Here is a 16,466-nt window from a genome sequence, read left to right as displayed (position 1 = left end):
TCTATGCCGGGACCGCACGGCCATAGCGTTATATATTTCTTTAAATTAAATATAAATTACCTGCGTATTCTTACTAATTTTATAAATGTGAAAATGTGTTTGTTTTATATTTCTTTTACTTTAACGTCTTTATCAATCACAGTGAAATATTATATATATATGTAGTAGATGGGATGGACAAGAATACAGGCTACTTTTTATTCCATTTCCAAAAGCTCATTTATAAAACACCTTATTTATTTATTTAAACTTTAATGTACAGTAAAACTATATATATACATTTGGCAGACTTAATACCGGACGGTGTTCTCTACCAGTCAACCGTTGGACAAACCTAGAAACAAGTAGGCGGTGCATTATTGAATAGAGGAAATATAAAGCAATACTTGACATACTCATATAATATAAACATATAAATAAACTAATTCAAACATACACATAATATATTAAATAAATTAATGTATACATATAATAAATACATACATAAATAAATACATAAAATATTACTACATAAAACTGTTAAATAATTAACTCTAATAGAAGAGCAAATGGTAATCTATGCCTCAAACACAGTAACCAGCAAGATTAATTTTAGAGGGAAAGTGATTTTTCTAAGAAATAGGTGCGCAATTTATGTTTAAAAGCTAGCTTGCTTAGAGTAGACTTTATATCAAGTGGCAGTGCGTTGTGTTAATTTACGATATATTATATACATAAATCCATATTAACTCAAATTGTTTATCGTCTTTGAAAATTGTAAATCTCAGTTGATTGATATCGATATTAAGTCTGCTCAGTGCCACTAGATGGCGTTGTTTAATATATAAAAAAAAAAATGTAAATTCTAATTCCACGCAATTATTTTGTGACAGAATATGTAAAATTGTCGCAAACGAGATATCTCAATTTCGGCTTATTAAAAATTCCAAAAGACAATACTCGTATATTCACGTCAGGTATGAGAAGGGAGACAAAATAAAATGTAGCGAAATCGGCCGAGACGCGGAACGGCTGGGGACTGTATTCGTTGATTGATTGAGAATCAATATTAGCGTATCGTTGATGAAGTTAATTCGCCCCGAATAACGGCTCACCTTTTGTAATTCGAAATTTTCCGCTTACCACCTTAAAATTGGAAATCCAAAAATTAGCAAGTTAAGCAGTATTATCAATTTCAAAATCGTAGTATAATATAAATGTATAAAGTGCAAGCCAAGCCTAAAGAGAACAAGTAGAATAATTATCATATTTTTTTTTATACAACTTAGAATGGCAAACAAGCTGACGGCCCACCTGATGGAAAGTGGTAACCGTCGTCTATAGACATGAGCAGTACCATGGACATAACAGAGTGTACTGTTTCGCCCATGATACACTAATAATAAGTAACTCTAATATAATTTATTTGTATATTATGGTAATTAGAGTTACTAAGTATCAGATCATTTATTAGAGGGAGACTTTGTACAAAAGTCGATTGCTTGGGTACCTCTGTCTCATTCGTGTTTCAACCGTGAAGCAGTTGTGTTTGCATGGCTGTGTTTCTGTTTGAAGGGTGGGATATGGCGTGGATTTACTGGGTACAGAGGAATAACACCTGAGTCCTCAGGAATGGCAACGCATGGGGGGTATCATGGGCGAAACAGTATACTCTGTTATGTCCATGGTACTGCTCATGTCTATAGGCGACGGTTACCACTTACCATCAGGTGGGCGGTCAGCTTGTTTGCCATTCTAAGTTGTATAAAAAAAAATAGATTATCGTACAAATTGTTTCAGCAATTTATTTCTGTAACATTAAAATCATAGAAGGATGATTGTTATTTTCGATAAATTGTTATTTTCAAGTACTTTATTTTAGTTCTTCAACTACAGTTGTTTGGTTAGGATCTAATGAATAACAAAATCATATGATATTATAGTTTACCATATACAAGGTTTGATGTATCGGAGAGTATGTAAATATAACATGTGGTCCCTATTCGTGATGGTTACCGTTCAATATTTTCAAAATATAAAAATGTTGAATGGTCCATCTATGTCTCAAGAGAATATACACAATATTCTCTTGTGTGCCATTCAACATTTTTATATTTTGAAAATATTGAACGGTAACCATCACGAATAGGGACCACATGTTATATTTACATACTCTCCGATACATCTGCAATTGGTGTAAATGCAAAATGTAAGCTTTTCATATTAATTAAAATTAATATCTGTGTTTACACTGTTGATGTCTTTTTTTTTATATACAACTTAGAATGGCAAACAAGCTGACGGCCCACCTGACGGAAAGTGGAAACCGTCGCCTATAGACATGAGCAGTACCATGGACATAACAGAGTATACTGTTTCGCTCATGATACCCCCCAATTTAATATAATATGGTGTTATCTACCAGTTACATGATTAAATACTAGCTTTTACCCGCAACTTCGCTTGTGTGATCAAGTATATAACTCCATCACTCGTGGTTAGAAAGGTTTAGCTAAAGTTAGAAAAATTTTCTTTTTTTTCTGTTATAAAATTATTACATGTAACAACTCGTGTTGGGAAATCCTAAGATTTATTAGTTAAACCTTAGATTTATCTATATACTGGCTTTAAATAGTAACATATACATAAAAAAATGCACTCAAATCGAACACCTTCTTCTTTTTTAGTTGTTTAAAAAGTAGAACAAAAATAGCGTACACGTATCGTATGTTATACTTATTAAAATTTTAAATGCACACTTCCGATGGTATAAATGGGTGCCAATAAGGATTTCAATCAACAGTTACCCAACCAGCTCGTAAAGGGATGAAGATTATACGATTTTCACAATTTTTCTCATGGTCCAAGTGATACTACTATGGTATAGCAACATAAATTTATAAAATTTATAACTTTTTAGTTATTATAGATGTGTGTATATATATATAGTGTATATATATATATATATATATATATATATATATATATATATATATATATATATATATATATATATATATATATATATATATATATATATATATATGTATATGTGTGTATATGTATGTATGTATATGTATGTATATATTTTGCATATGTGAAAACGATTCATGGCTTAACATAGATATAAATTTGATTATGTATTGACTGTAATTCAGCTGTACGTTTTCCAAAAAATAAATAAATAAATAAAAATCTATTCTAGTTCTCAAGAATAACTGCAAGAAATCACTTCAAGGGATAAGTCCATCTGATTGGCTTGTCATTTTTGATTTAACCTGATGCCAATATTAAAAGTGAATATTCAAAATTATTAAAATAAATAAATAAATAAAAATTTGGTCCCGGTCGTGTGGTCCTTGCATTTTTTTTAATGGGTGAAAATGGCATGGTAATCCCACCTGCGCTATTGGTAAACACTGGCGGGGTACCAGTGAGAGGTGATAGGTGAGGATGAAAACGCAGGTCAGTTAGCCCATCGTGACGAATTCAACGATAAATTAGTCACGATAATTTCCAGGGGGAACTGCGTGGAAGTCGACCTGATAGGGTATATTGATAGCAACGGGGACTAACATCCCCATTATTAACAATCCCTTCCCCCCTGGTCCATGCATTGAAGGGGCCACCCCTTTTCCTGGTTGTCGTAAGAGGGAACTAAGAGGATTTAATAGTTGAGGGATGGATAGGAGCGTCCGTTTTAAAACATCACCAAAGGCTAACTGCGGTTGTCAACTCGCCTGTCAATCGTGGCAACTATTGCCAAAGCCTCCTTTATTGGGAGGCCAATGTTTAACAGTTGACAGTGGATAGTGGCAGGTTACATAGTTTATATATATATAAATTCAATTTATGATAATTTAAAAACTATACTACTAAACCGATTTTAACAAATTCTCTATGAGACCAAAGTAAAAGTGTATTCCTTTAGGCAAACAAAATCTAAATCGGTCCAGTCCGGTCTTGGTAAAATAAAAAAAATAAGATTTCGAGGCATCGAGAATCCTCACCTTTTCTAAAGTCGGTTAAAATTTTAAATCGCCACCGTTTCAGCCCGTAACTCGCTCCGCAGCCAAAGAATTATGGAAAGAATCTGAATGACTACGTTCACTCAAACCTAATTCAGGGGAAATCCTTCAAAATCCTTAAAGAAATGAAAGGTGAGGAATATTGAATTGTAAAGTGTAATTGAATGATTCTTATCAAAATAATATTACTGGAATATTGAACGTTTCTGGGTCAGGACAGAATGCTTTCACGCTCTGTTTCCTCGAAGCTCCCTCTCTTAATGCCTAGAGGTTTTGCTTGATACTGTATTTTTCAACATTACGACCGTATAATCCCGGTGGACCGCTCTTAATTATGTATACATTGTTCTCGTCCGGTTAATTAAAAATTGATGTTAAAATTTTTATAAAATTGTTACGTAATAATCTGACTGGTTTTGTTACTAGCTTACTTGTAGAGAATAATATTATTAATAAATGAAAAAAATTACAATATTTTTGTAAAAAAATCTTAAAAAGTTATTAATTACTAGATGCTATTATACTATTGACGAACACTTGAATGACAAGCAGAATTTATCTTGTAATTTATAAATAAATAACTAATTATGAATTGATAATGATTTAAGACATAGCTAAAACTGACATTGCTGAAATTTTATTATCAAACTATTTATTAAATAATTTTACAATATAAATAATTATAAACTACAGAATATATTAAATAACTATATAATACTAATAACAATTACGATATGAATAGATACACACCAATACTTAAATAATGAATAATAATAATAGTAAGAAAATACGTAGCTGTAGTGATACAATTTCAATGACTGGATAATGTTGTAACAGATCCTTAGACTATTTCTAAAGTGAAAAAAGTGTTGTCCTCCTCTCTCCTACTTGCTGTGCACAACAGGGTTCATAATTGAAATGTTATCTACAAATTATATTATGAAATGCAATAAAAAATAAATAAATAATGGTATAATAATCATGGTGGAGTCGAGATGTTCTAAACCTTGCAAACATAATTAGTTTTCTACAAAAACAGCCCACTTCATTTGTAGCAAAACGGTTATTTTGATTTTAAAGACTGGAGAAGGAATTGCTAAATTGAACGCGATAAAATTTCTATGGGACCACTCTGTTAGTATATTTTTTCAGATAAAAGAGGAATTCTCAAAATAGGTTTACAACTGACTGAGTTATGAGGTAAATAATGAAAAAAAAAAATTACAACCGAATGAAGGGCCTCCCTCGTTCTTTTTGAAGTCGGTTAAAATTATCTAAAGGAAAATAGATAGTTTGATTACAGCAGAAGTCTTCAGAGACGATGATTCCTTCTGATGATGAGTTCTTCTGAAATCGAACTTAGGTAAAATCTTAAAATTAGTTTATAAACTTAGTTAGTTAGCTTTGCAGTTTACTATGTCTATATATTTTAATAATATAAAAATATATACAAATTGTGGCTGCGTCTGTGGTCACTCTTAACTAGATTACAAGGCAATGTACAAAAGCATATAAATAAATAAATAAATAGATATATAAAAATGGATACAGAAAGATATAGTAAGTGTATTTTCCATATGCATAATATATATATATATATATATATATATATATATATATATATATATATATATATATATATAGGATCAATCAGAGTGTATATTAATTTATGTAGATAATTAAGAATTTTCCAAATCTATTTATAAAAGATAGATTTAAAAAAAAATAACAACAGAAAAAAAGTATAATCGAATTTAGAACCCTCTTCTTTTTCATCTGCAAGGATATATTGTCAGATTGATCTTATAAATTTTGTCATTGTTATAATGATTTTGTTGAAATATTTTTACGTTCCCTAAGTACAGAGGAATAACGCCTGAGTCCTCAGGAATGGCAACGCATGGGGGTATCATGGGCGAAACAGTATACTCTGTTATGTCCATGCTACTGTTCATGTCTATAGGCGACGGTTACCACTTTCCATCAGGTAGGCCGTCAGCTTGTTTGCCATTCTAAGTTGTATAAAAAAAATAAAATAAAAAAAAGTAACTAACTTATAAACTGGAGTATGATTTACGTATATCCTGATACGTAATGCCATCTAGAAATGTGAATGAATTAATGAAAACTCTTTATTGGAACAATGAAATAATGATACAGATTAATATATACACAAAAAATAATGATTAACTTAATTGCAAAAAATAATTACAAAGTTGAGATAAAGAGGCAACAATGGGCGGCCTTATCGCTAAATAGGGATGTCTTGCAGGCAACGTTAGAATGGGAAGGAATAATTAAAGCTGCGCCGAGCTGCATCTTTTATTATTTGACCAGTAGCAGAAAAATAATAAAATAAAAAAAGAGGGAAAATGTGACTGAAAATAAAATTAAATGCAGTATAAATAATAATATACTTGTATATAATAATAATAATAAAAGAATTTTTTGTAATATATTTATTTTATTTATTTATTTATTTAACACTTTATTGCAACAATATTACAGGACTTGTTAAAGAGTTTTCAATAAGTATAGTAGAAAAGGCGGTCTTATTGCTAAGAAATCTCTTTCAAACAACCATTTTTTTTAATGGATGATAATGGAATGGTAACCCCACCCGCGCCAACGGTATACACCGGCGGGGCACCAGTGAGGGATGATAGTTGAGAAGTAGGTCAGTTAGCCTATCGTGCCAAATTAATAAATTAGTCACGATAATTTCCAGGGGGAACCGCGTGGAGGTCGACCTGATAGGATATATTGATGGCAGTGGGGACTAACATCATGGGGAATAACATGAGAAGTAGACTTAACAGTCCCTTCGCCCTTCCAAACAACCATTATACATATATAAATAGAAGTAAATAAATACATATGAATATACATATTGTTGAGATGGTTGGATGGAAAAATAGACGAGAACTTTTAATATTTCTTATATTTTATTCTAATACATATTCTAGACATGCGACGCAAGTGACAGAGGAAATCAGAGAGCGAAATACAAAATGGCGTGCGCAGAGTTATTCTCAAAGCGGTAACAGATGGCGCCACGTGTTCCCTTTACATAAATATGATTATTAAATTTAACCTAATTACATATATACACATATATAAAGGCGAATAGACTAATATAATATGTTATACTATACTATTTTATTGGTATTCTCTATTCCCGAATATCACGAATACGAATTATCAGGCAATAGTTAAAACTAGTTTAAAATAGTTTTTTTTTGATGGGTGAAAATGGTATGGTAACCCCGCCTGCGCTAACGGAATACGCTGGCGGAGCACCAGTGAAGGGTCATAGATGAGAATGAAAACAGGCCAGATAGCCCATCATGATGAATTCATCAGGAATTAACCATGATAGTTTCCAGGGAGAGCCGCGAAGAGGTCGACCTGGTTGGGTATATTGCTAGCAATGGGATTCTCAGTCTCCATTACTAACAATCCCTTTCCCCCCAGTTTAAAATAGTTAGTAACGTATGCTACAAGATATTACAATAATCCACAAAGTCACAGTTTTTAAGTTCCATTTTAAGTTTATTCTTTGTTTTATATACATATTTATAAAAATCGAGGCCTCCCTACAGAGAGTCTCGACTAAATAGTCCATTTTAAATAACAGAGCAAATTGAATTTTCAATATAACTTTAGCAGTTGAGAGTTCGCGCAAACATCTCCAACTATATATCTATGAAGTTGAGGAAAAGTTTTATTAAAATTGGTCCAATAATCGGTCCTTTCTTTCGAGTTTGTTCGATTATCGAGAATGCTGGATTTGTGGCTTCGGCTGGCTGGACTGTTAATAAAAAAAAAAAAGTTCGCCTCAAACTTTTAATGTAATTTTACCGTATTATATATTACATTTACATCACTAGGAGATGATAATACGAAATTATATTATTTTTGTTCAAATAGAATAAAACAGAAAGAGTCTTTATTTAAATAGAATTGCTTAGTTGTTATAAAAACAGTCTAAATGTTTATCCTTTTCCAAATCGGTTTATAACTGACGGAGTTATGAGGTAACAAACATAAAAAAAGAAAAAAAAAATACATTTGAATTGTGGACTTCTTTTTTTGAAGTTCATTGAAAATAAATTTGCAGGCTGCCAAGATGATCAGCAATACAGTATGAATTTCTGTGACGGCGACCGTCATATTTGGACCACGTTATCTGCTGACCATCTGATGGAGTGACTAACTACTATAATATATATATGTATGTATGTATGTATGTATGTATATATATATATATATATATATATATATATATATATATATATATATATATATATATATATATATATATATATATATATATATATATATAAAGTACTGTATGATTCCGAAATAGAATGGGCCACCCTTTCCTTTCCCGTGGGTATCGTAAGACTAAGGGAACTTAATGTTCTAGGGATGGGCGGCAGCGTCTCCCTTAAAACATCACCAAAGCCTAACTGCGATTATTAACCTGTCTGCTAGAGAGAGCCGATTTCCAGCAGTGGATAAATAACGGCCAATATGATAATACATGAAAGACTATAGGTTTTATAGTAAATAAATCAAATTTCAACAATTTTTACTAATGTTATAAATAGGAAAGATATGATTGTTTGTTTGTAATCGATAAAATTAAAAAATAAAACTCTAAAAATATTTAAATAAAATTAATAAAAAACCGATTTTAAAATTTTTTCACTTATAGAAATATTATTTTGGAAAATTCTATCTATCCGTGCGAAACTGAGCTAGAACGTTAGTATTTTATATAATTAACATGGGGTATAAGACAACTCTGTATAAATCCCAGTCTTACTGGTACACAAGTGCAGAGCGGTTTTCATTTCAGTCTGTTATTAAGTTTTTCTTTAGTTTCCACTCGAACCGCGATAGGGGGCTCCGTTATACACACTACAATGTTCAAAAATTCAATTTCACATCTTCTGACCATCTAATATTTATGATTTTGGCCAACTTTAATACGTTTTATATGAAATATCTGTAATCCGTATTAAGTTAAATGCTGTAACCATGGAAACAACAGAAATACTCCTCACGTTGACCACTAGATGGAGTTCTTATTTTAGTATTTGTTACCTACAACGCGATATTAAGATTTCTAACCTGTCTATATAAGGTCAAGAGTATATTGAAGAATAATAATAAATCTCATCTGGTACAGTTCAAGGGTGTATTTATTTATTGAAACCTTAATTTAAACGCACCTATGTAAGGGTTTGTTCAATCTGATTTAGCAAATATTTATTGGCCAATGAAGTGAACAAATTTTTAAACTTGTCTAACTTTAAATCATTATTATATTTCTACCCTTAATCTAATTACATGGGTTTGGCGTAATATGTTTTTTCTCTTTCATTCTTCTCTATTCGCAGTAATTTCTTCATGTACTCCCATTCTGGCCATATCATCTTTTACACAGTTCATTCATTAAAAATACTAATTTAAAATATATTTTTTTACTCTAAATAAGTTCAAAGGAGCTTAATGAATTCGACTTACATGTAGATCCAGAAATGAGAGAACTTTTAGATGCAGAGCACTTATATGTAATGTAGAAAAAAGTTCAGAGAACTAGTTAGTTGATTAGAATTATTATATTTAATTCCGCTACCATCAGTATGTGTGTCATTATTAACACTAAAATATTGGCTAAATGTGGGCCGAGGCGTAGCCGAGGCACACATACGTGAGTCCATCAATGCCTAGTTGTGGCCAAGGCTTGTATAGTATTTTTCTCAAACAATGCGCGGAAATCAAAAACACAATATTACTTTTTAAGTTTAATGACGAATAAGGTACAATAATAATTTTTCACGCGCCATAATGTTCCTTTATTTTTTTTTCAATAAACAGCTTTGTATTTGCAAGCTAGTTCAAAATTTAAATAAAACCTTTTATTAGTTATCTCCTTGGTAGACATGTTTCGAAGTAAAAGGTCATTCCATTTTTAAATTACAGGGCAGATATGAGTTTACATAGTAATTTATTTGGCCGCAGAACACGACAGATATGGGTTTTCATACAACTTTTGCCGCCCGCTGCCCGCGTGTACGGCAATTTTGATTTATCTCGAAGAAGATTGTCTAAATAATGCTCAAATTTCCAAGCATGTTGGAGAAAAATATTTAATTTTTTTCAGAGAATTTACGAAATGTTTTAATGTATAAGGGAGTTTGTCAATAAATAAATTCAAATATGTTTTATTATAATATTAAAATTATAGTCCGGTAAGTACTACAGTATTGGCGTATGGTCGCAGCATAGAATAGGCCATCCCTTCCTTTCCCGTGGGTGTTTTAAGAGGCGACTAAGGGAACTTAATAGACAAGGAATAGACAGCAGCGCCCCTTTTAAAACGCCATGGTGCTAACCCGCCTGCCAAGTGTGACAACTACCGGCAAAACTCCCCAATAGAGGGAGGCCTATGTTCAGCACTGAACAATTAAACGGCTGCTATTATGAAGTACTAGTAAGTTGGAGCTTCTTTGAAAAGGCTGTATTAAGGTTTTTCAGGGTCGGTACCGCGACTCCCCTAATGTTGCAGGCGTTCATAGGTTACAATGACCGTCAACTTCGTGGTATAAAAATAAAACAAAAAAAAAAAATTTGTACCTATACATCAATGTATTTTGTTCTATTCAAATTATTGTATTTCATATAATGTATTTTGCAAAATCGAACTTATGACGTGTTGAACATTTTTTGTATGAATCGATTCGGATTTATATTTGAATTGAATGTTTCACATTATGAATGGCATTATAATGAGCGTTTTGACGTATTGAATGTTTTTTGTATAAACAAATTGAATGGTAAAAATATAAAATTTAAAGACAGTGAACATGTATAATTTATACTAGAGGAATACTAACTAATAATATAGGAACTTTGTGCAGAAGTCCTCTGCTTGGGTACTGTCGCAGATTCAATTTACAGATAAGTAATATTCATTGCTATGCAGACGACAGTACAGGAGATACATAATATACCGGTCATGCAAAGATCTCGCGGGCACATACCGATGAGTGCCGGAATAGACTTGTGTCTGAAATCGAAACTTCACTCCATCAAGTTTCGATCTGGGGTGAACAAAATCTTGTCCAATTTAACCCCAAAAAGACACAAGTCTGCGCGTTTACCGCAAAAAAGACGCCGTTTGTCGTATCTCCTCACTTTCAGGGCACTTCCCTTGATAAAAAGTCGAGTCTAGGAATTCTGGGCGTTGATATATCTTGCGACGTCCAGTTTTGCGGTCATCTGGAGGCGAAGGCTAAGATAGCTTCCAAAAAGTTAGGAGTGCTCAATAGGGTGAGACGATATTTCATGCCAGAACACCGCCTGAAATTATATAAAGCCCAAGTCAGGCCGCATATGGAATACTGTTCTCACCTGTGGGCAGGAGCGCCACAGTACCAACTCCTTCCGTTAGATCGCATTCAAAGTCGGGCGGCTCGAATTATCGATAGTCAACGCCTTACTGTCCGACTTGACCCACTGAAACTGCGCAGAGATGTTGCATCTCTGTGCATCTTCTACCGAATTTATCATGGGGAGTGTTCTGAGGAATTGTTCGGATTGATACCTGCTGCTGATTTTCACCACCGTACAACCCGCCACAAACTAAAGTTTCATCCTAATCATCTGGACGAGTGGCGGTCTTCCACCGTGCGTTTTTCAAGGCACTTTCTTCCACGCACATTTCCATTCTTTGGAATCAACTTCCAGCAGCAGTATTTCCGAACCGATACGACAACATAACCTTCAAGAAAAGAGTATATTCCTTTTTAAAAGGCCGGCAGCACACCTGCAATGCCGCTGGTGTTGTGGGTGATCATGGGCGGCGGTAGTCACTTACCATCAGGTGAGCCGCATGCTCGTTTGCCACCTGTGTTGCAAAAAAAAATTTAATATGTAAGAATGAACTCTTTTTATTATTGCACGTACTGGCCACTTATACTTTTTTTTTACTATTAAAAATGTAATGCATTCTGTCGATTCTATTCAAATTTAGTAAAATGGGTGTCGAAAACATAATATGTATTTTATTTATCTCGTCGTCCTTATAAATATATAATAGTTTAGCCGCATTTGCATCGCAATTATCGTAGTTTTCATCAGGTACGTCTGTCACATTCGTATTTCTGCTGTGGAGCAGTTGTGTTAGTATGGTTGTGTTCCGGTTTAAAGGCTAGTAGTATAATGAAATTATAGAGTTCACAGGCATTACTCCTAAGTCTTCAGGAATGGAAACGCATGAAGGATATCACTGGTGACACAGTATACTCTGTTATGTCCATGTAACGTTAGCTTGTTTGCCATTTAGAGTTGCATAAAAAATAATTTAGTAATAGAAAAGTTAAAACATTCTCACAATTACTTTGAATAGCGCTGTATTATTTGCATTTTTAAACGGGATTCACATAATCACCTGCAAACAGTTGGAGCTGGGTCAATAATAATTTTCATTAAATTCTCAGTTAATTACCTGCCCTACGGGGGCTGTGACAAAGAATTATGGACAACTAGAAGGCCCTCTCTATTGTTTTTAACTTTAAAAATGTAAGTCACTTAAAAGTAACTAACATGTGCTGAGACAATATCTGCATGCCTTCACATAAGGCGAAATGTGTAGCTCTGTTATCATTTAAGACTATTTGTACCACATTTCGAGAAAATATGTCATTATTATTATTATTTTAAGGATATGATACAACAAATAAATTTTATCTCGAAATCATATGTAATTGTCACAAATGAGTTAAAGTGACAAAGTCACAAATGAGTAAATATGACAACGTCACAAATATATAAGACAATGTAGTAAATAAACGTAATGGAGCGTCGACGTACATAGAGCGGCTGATAAAAATTGAGAATAAAGAGTTTTTACCAGGTAAGGCTGTTCATGTTCATCAGGAGAGGCCTATCTCCAGCAGTGAACTGGAGTAGGTTGGTTATGATAATGATGATGATGGTGAATAAACTAATAAAACCAAATTACTCTACGAGTACAGATGACAAAGATACGAAAATGAAAGTTTAGTCATCATGTAGCGTTATAACACTATAGAAGGTAAAATTAAAAAGAATTTAATGACTCATTAAGTCATTTAGAATATACGTCAGGAAAGAATTCCCAATACTAAATAAATAAATAAACATAATATTTATAAATAAGATGAATGTTACAAAGTCAACTATGTGAATGTGACAAAGACATAAATAAGTTAATAATAAGGTCGTAAATAAGTATACGTGATACAATATAATAAAACTAACAAAAAATACTCACATATATTTGAAAAACATTACTCACCTTTAAGTAATTGGATAAAGAGACTTTAACTTTCCATCATGTTGCAGTAAATGTGTTTCCTTTGCTATTTCAAAAACTGAAGGTAGTCAGCCTTAATAAATAGTTTAATCACACAAAAGCACTGCACGGAATGCACTTAATCCTGCGCACATTACAGATGCTTACAACTAATCATCAGTATTATTGATTACTTCTCTTTTAAAATAATTTTATGAATCATTTATATATTAATACATCGACAGTATTACAAATATGTCATTAGAACACCATACTTTATATATTATACATTGTAATATATACACACCAGTTAAATATATATATTTGTACTATTGGCTATATAGTAAGTTATAAATATGTGGAAATAGGAAAATAAATTATTAAGTTAATAAGTACATTATTAAAAAAATATTACATAAAAGAAAAATCGTCATGAATGATGAATAGTTTACTTTTAAAATTGTTGTTTGTGCATTGTGTTATTTTTTTTTACAACACAGGGGACAATCGGGCATGCGGCTCACCTGATGAGAAGTGATTAAGTATTTAGATTATGTCAGAAAAATCACTGTGATGTTAAGCGTGACAAAGTCATAAAGCAAGTGAGTGTGACAGTCACTAATAAGTGTAAGGGACAAAGTTATAAATGAGCAATTATGACAAAGTCACAAACAAGTTAATATTTTCAGATTATAAATAAGCGTATCTGTACTCACCTTTAGGTAATCGGATAAATAGACTTAATTTTAATCTTCCACCATATTGCAGGAAATGTATTTTCTTTACTGCACCGAAAACTGATGCTTCTAGCAGCCAGCCTTTGAGATGCGCGCCTGTGATACAGTTTAATCACACAAATGGCTGGGTGCACTGAATGCGCCTAATCCTGCGCCCGTTCTAGACGCTTCCAACTAACGATCATTAACATTGATTACTTTGCCTTTGAAATACTAGTCAGTGTTTTTGCGTTCCGTTATTTAGGTTTTGAGACACAGAAAAGTCTTTTTGTTCGAATCTTTAATGAAATAAGTATATTTTGCTCAGAAATAAACTTCAATTTTTGGAGATTAATAATGCATTGAAATATCGTAAAACTGTCAATTACTTTACTGAACTGTTACTATATGGAAGTCCATATCACTGGTTATTTAACTAGAATTATTTTGTTTAATTCCGCTACCATTAGTACGTGTGTGACTGCCAACATTCGAAGATTGACCACCACTATTACTATTTTTTTTATACAACTTAGAATGGCAAACAAGCTGACGGCCCACCTGACGGAAAGTGGTAACCGTCGCCTACACACATGAGCAGTACCATGGACATAACAGAGTATACTGTTTCGCCCATGATACCACCCATGCGTTGCCATTCCTGAGGACTCAGGTGTTATTCCTTTGTACCCAGTAAATTCACGCCATATCCCACCGTTTAAACCGAAACACAGCCATGCAAACACAACTGCTTCACGGTTGAAACACGAATGGGACAGAGGTACCCAAGCAATCGACTTTTGTGCAAAGTTTCCCTCTACTAGAAGTTCCACAACCTTCCATATTAGTTATCAATCTCCGACTGTTGTTTTGCTCACGCAAGTTTTGCGACACGTCTGTCATCTCTAAACGAGGCATATTCCAGCAAATTATCAGATCACTGCTCGAAGCCTAGGTTTAACCGTTTGGCACCAAAACTTGTCATTCATCGTCATCCATTGTCAAAATGGCATAACATGTACATTTTTCACTTTACAACAAGCAGTGACTTTGATCATTATAAAATCAGTACTGATTATTAATTTCAGTGCTGTATTAGTAAAGTTGGCCGTGTGGTCCCAGCGTAGAATAGGCCATCCTTTCCTTTCCTGTGGGTGTCGTAACAGACGATTAAGGGAAAACGAGGGCTGGGCAGCAGCGTACCTCTTAAAAAATCTCTAAGACCTAATTGCGGTTGCTAATCCGTTTACCAAGCGTGGTAACTACTAATAAAACCCCCCAAGGGGGAGGCTTGTGTTCAGCAGTGGACAATTAAAGCCTGAAATGATGATGAAGGTTAGTAAAGTCTTTTTTTTCTTTACATTTTAAGGATAAAAAAAAAAAATATAATAAATAGTTGATTTATTTGCTTATTTTATTTATCAATTTAGAGAGTTTGACAATTTCCTATTTCGCTCTCTTAGAAATCACAAAATATTAAACAAAATAAAATTAAATCAAAGGGATACTTTCTAAATAATTTATTGTCATTCTGCGAAATTCGAGAAGTTTACAAGTCAAGTTCGGACACTGGTTCATGACACCGTAGAGTCAATGTCAGTGGAAGAGTAGCCTGTTTTGCTAGCTTCATTGACTTATATCTCTCTCTCTCTCTTCGTCCTCTTCATTACTGAAGGTCCTTGAAAGGTGTCCGTTGCCTCTCTTATGATGTTATTCCATTGTGCACGGTCTTGAGCTTCTCGCAGGGCAGCTGCAATTGACAGTCCCATAACGGCGGTTACTTGGTCCGGCCCTCGATTAGGCGATCGTCTTATATATATATATATATATATATATATATATATATATATATATATATATATATATATATATATATATATATATATATATATATATATATATATATATATATATATATATATATATATATATATATAATATAATAATAATATATATATATATATATATATATATAATATATATATATATATATATATATATATATATATATATATATATATATATATATATATATATATATATATATATCAGAGAATTTTATGCACTTTCCACATTTCCAGAGGGAGACTGTACAAAAGTCGATTGCTTGGGTACTTCTGTCCCATTCGTGTATCAACCGTGAAGCAGTTATGTTTGCATGGCTGTGTTTCGGTTTGAAGGGTGGCATATGGCGTGAATTTACTGAGTACAGAGGAATAACACCTGAGTCCTCAGGAATGGCAACGCAAGTATCATAGGCGAAACAGTATACTCTGTTATGTCCATGGTACTGCTCATGTCTATAGGCGACGGTTACCACTTTCCATCAGGTGGGCCGTCAGCTTGTTTGCCATTCTGTTGTATAAAAAAAAAGGTTTGTCGCTTCTGCAAACT

The sequence above is a fragment of the Galleria mellonella genome, unplaced genomic scaffold (genome assembly GCF_026898425.1).
Source record: "Galleria mellonella isolate WM207_F2 unplaced genomic scaffold, CSIRO_AGI_GalMel_v1 utg184, whole genome shotgun sequence".
Lineage (NCBI taxonomy): Eukaryota > Metazoa > Arthropoda > Insecta > Lepidoptera > Pyralidae > Galleria > Galleria mellonella.
The sequence above is the reverse complement of the archived record's forward strand: the minus strand, read 5'-3'. Positions refer to the sequence as shown.